We start from the raw sequence: 4577 nt of genomic DNA on the forward strand, positions 1-4577 counted from the left end.
CCCCTCTACTCTCCTCTCTCCTCTCTACTCTCCTCTCCCATCTCCTCTCCTCTCCTCTCCTCTCCTCTCCTCTCCTCTCCTCTCCTCTCCTCTCCTCTCCTCTCCTCTCTGCTGTCCTCTCCTCTCCTCTACTCTCCTCTCTCCACTACTCTCCTCTCTCCTCTACTCTCTCACCTACTCTCCTCTCTACTCTCCTCTCTACTCTACTCTCCTCTCTCCTCTCTCTTCTCTACTCTGCTCCCTACTCTCCTCTCTACTCCTCTACTCTCCTTTCTCCTCTACACTCCCCTCTACTCTCCTCTCTCCTCTACTCTCCTCTCTCCACCACTCTCCTCTCTACTCTACTCTCTACTCTCCTCTCTCCTCTATTCTCCTCTCTCCTCTACTCTCCTCTCTCCTCTCTCCTCTGCTCTCTACTCTACTTCTCTCTCCTCCTCTATCCTCTCCTCTCTCTCCTCTCTACTCTCCTCTCTACTCTGCTCCCTACTATCCTCTCCTCTACTCTCCCCTCTACTCTCCTCTACGCTTCTCTCTCCTCTACTCCTCCCTCTATCCTCTCCTCTCTACTCTACTCTCCTCTCTCCTCTACCATCTCCTCTCCCATATACTCTCCTCTCTACTCTCCTCTCCCATATCCTCTCCCCTCTTCTCTCCCCTGTCTTCTACTTAACTCTCTCATCTCCTCTCTCTTCTCCTCTCCTCTCCTCTACTCTCCTCTCTCCTCTCCTCTTTCCTCTGCTTTCCTCTCTACTCTCCTCTCTCCTCTCTCCACTCTACTCTACTCTCCTCTCCCATCTCCTCTCCCCTCTTCTCTCCTCTCTTTTCTACTCTCCTCTCTCCTCTACTCTCCTCTACTCTACTCTGCTCCCTACTATCCTCTCCTCTCCTCTCTCCTCTGCTGTCCTCTTCTCTCCTCTACTCTCCTCTCTCCTCCTCTCCTCTCTTATCTTCTTTTCTCTTCTCCTGTCCTCTACTCTCCTACTCTCATATACTCTCTACTCTCCTCTCCTCTCCTCTCCTTTTCTCTCCTCTCTCTCCTCTACTCTGTTCTACTCTCCTCTCTCTTTTACTCTGCTCTCCTCTCTCATCTGCCCTGCTCACTTCTCCTCTCCTCTTCTCTCATTTTATATTTCTCTCTCTCTGCTCAGCCTCAGAAAAATAGAAGTGGTCTGAGCAGAAATAACCACTGAAAGAAGGACCAGTTGCAGACATAGACATACTTATTATTCTATTTATGTACATCATTAACTGCAGTTACATTCACGTTTATAACAATTGAAATATTTACATATATATCAAACCCAACAGCCAGAAACAGGTTGTAACTAGAAGGAGTACAGCAATTGATGGAAGTGACTTATCTTAGCAGGCTTGGAGAGCATTTTAGCTAACCCTAACCCTTTTCCTAACCTTATGCTAATTCTCCTAACCTGCTACATATGTTCTCCTAACCTGCTACGAAAAAGTGTATCACGCCCTGACCATAGTAAGTGGTTATTTTCTATGGTAGAGTAGGTCAGGGCGTGACAGGGGGTGTTTGTCTACGTTTTGTATTTCTATGTTCAGTTTCTAGTTTTGTATTTCTATGTTGGTTTTGTTTGGTATGATCTCCAATTAGAAGTAGCTGGTCATCGTTGTCTCTAATTGGAGGTCATATTTAAGTTGATGTTTGTCCAACCTGTTTTTGTGGGTGATTATATTTTGAGTAGTGTGTTTTCTCTCTGCGTCACAGTTCGTTGTTTTGTTAGTTCAAGTATTTAGTGTATTGCATTACGTTTCACGAATAAATAAAGATGTGGAACTACAAACACGCTGCATTTTGGTCCGATCCTTTCGACAGCTGTGACAAAGTAATTTCCATCCACAGCTGTATACCGTCTAGTAATACCCTCTAGTAAAACTCAAAACCGGGTCTATGTTAATCCCCATAGAAACGGTACAGGCCACTGTTCCCACGGTATGTTTGTGTTGTTGTCTTTTTCTTTTGAAGGTGTGAAATGACCAGCTGTGTTATTTTAGGGTGAGATAATATGCTGTGGTAAAATGAAAAGACAACCCACCACTATGACTTATTTATCTCTCTCTCTGCTCAGTCTCAGAAAAACAGAAGTGGTCTGAGCTGAAAGAACCACTGAAAGAAGAGTTTCAGACATAGACATTAATATTCATTCTTCTGTGTATATCTACATCATTGGTTGTTGTTACATTCTCCTCTCTAACATTTGAAATTCACTTAAATCTGTCCTTTTTTATACTTTTTCACTACAAACACAGTTATGTGCTGCTTCTATAAGCTGGTATGAGGAATAAACCCTGGTAATACAGGAACATGATTGGATGTCCACTTCAGCTCTTGACAGGTTTAGAACATATTGGTACATAAGCAGAAACATACATAAAATGTGATGTCATACACAAACAGGTATAATCTGCCTTAATATATGGACAATGGGTCATCAAAAGTCACACAACAAATAGACACCATCTGCATAGTTTGAGAGCTCTTGTGAATGATCTTTGGTGTCTGGAAGTGCAGCTTGTTACATTGAACTCCTCAGATCATACTGTTGCTGTTTAAGGGTTAGAAACTTGTTCAGAGGACTGGTGGTTGTGCAGGAAAACTTTGAAGGCCTTGGGAGGGAGTTGTAGGAAGTGCCAATGATGAGGCAGCAGCGTCTCTGAATGGTTTCCAATCCTGGAGAGACTTGATTCCACTGATATGTCATGTTGACATGTTGACTATGTCACTTGACTTATCTCCGTCCTGTAAACTATTTAGATACAATTAGGATGCACACAGAATAAGAGTGGATAAATACCAAGTCTGATTAACCATCAAATGAATCTGACAGTTGAGGCTCCTCAGAGGAGCAAGGGGAGGACCATCCTCCTCAGTGAATTTCATAAAACTCATTTGAAAAAGTAATCCTTTTTAGATACAACTATACTAAAAATGTTCACGTCACCAGTTGTTTTGTAATGAAGGTCTACGGTAGCCTCAACAGCACTCTATAGGGTAGGTAGCACCATGCTGTAGCTGGAGGACAGATAGTTTCCTCCCTCCTCTGGGTACATTGACTTCAATACAAAACCCAGGAGGCTCATGGCACTCACTCCCTTCCACAGTAACTATGACAACTTCCGGAAGACGTCTGCCAACCTATCAGAGTTCATGCAGCATGAACTGACAAATTGTCCACCCAATCAAAAGATCAGAAAATGGGTGCTTCACTAGTTGCGCAGCGGTCTAAAACACTGCGTCGAAGTGCTAGCTGCGTCACTACAGATCCCGGTTCGATACCAGGCTGTGTCGCAGCCGGCTACAACCGAGAGACCCATGAGTCGGCGCACAATTGGCCCAGCGTCGTCCGGGTTAGGGGAGGGTTTGGTTTGCTGGGTTGTCCTTGTCTCATTGTACTCTAGCGACTCCTGTGGCGAGCCGGGCGCATTGCACTCTGACATGGTCGTCATGTGTACAATGTTTCCTCCGACACATTGGTGAACATTGTGTCAAGAAACAGTGAGGCTTGGCAGGGTTGTGTTTCGTAGGACGCATCGAAAGAAAAAAAAAAATCATCAGAGAATGAATCTAGTACTGAAAGCATAAGCTACAGTTACAGTAGCTAGCACTGCAGTGTTTAACATGTGGTGAGTAGGGGACTCGGAGAGAGAAGAACAATAGCTGAACAGTTTGAACAAATTAGTTTCTTTAAAATGAAGGAGAATTAAAAGAGAGAGAGCTATATTTAGTTGTATGTTTGAGTAGGCTAGTTTAGCACTACTCAAACACCTGACTCAAACAGAGAGGGATGCTATGTTAGCTAGCTGGCCATTGCTGTCCAACACTGGAACGTTTCCAAGTCAAGGTCAGCTTTTGATTGTATTAATGTATTGCCTCCGGGGCCAGCTTGCTAACTGTACACTCCACTCCACTCCACTGTAGAGGGTTTATTAATGTGTTAGTTCTAGTAGCTATATTGCATGACCTTAGCTAATATGGTGACAATGATGTAGGCTATGTGTAGCAGTTATGATATGAAGGTTTGGCTTGGAAAGGTTGTCGCCTGGTCACAGACAGCTGATGTTTTGCACTGGATCACACAAACGAAGGGAAAAAGTGAGAGGAGGAGAGTGTAGATGTGAGAAGGAATTAACAAGCAAAGTGATCATGCTGTTTGTTTAAGGCTACTATGAAATTGACCTGTATTTGCATGTGATCAGGGGTTTATTCATTCTAGTATCATGCAGTACCCTAAACTTATCAACGTTACACTGAGCTGGGTGAATGGAATATGAATGACAGTCATCCAATTAAACGGCACCGACCACCACTTGAATATGACCACATTAATGCCAAATCCCTGCTTCACTAATACAGACTCTCATACATGTGAAGAAGGTCTTTAACTGCTGGTGAACTGGAGGATTCTCACCAAGGTGTCAGAAACTAGATAAAAACATGACCCCTTTGAGGAAGTGATGCTATAGTGGTGAAAAGAGATGCTGCTGTATGGTGAGAAACTCATAGTGCTGAGACGCTCTGACAGAGGAAAGAGACAGAAACAGAGGAGAGAGAG

The sequence above is a fragment of the Salmo trutta genome, chromosome 1 (assembly GCF_901001165.1).
Source record: "Salmo trutta chromosome 1, fSalTru1.1, whole genome shotgun sequence".
Taxonomy (NCBI): domain Eukaryota; kingdom Metazoa; phylum Chordata; class Actinopteri; order Salmoniformes; family Salmonidae; genus Salmo; species Salmo trutta.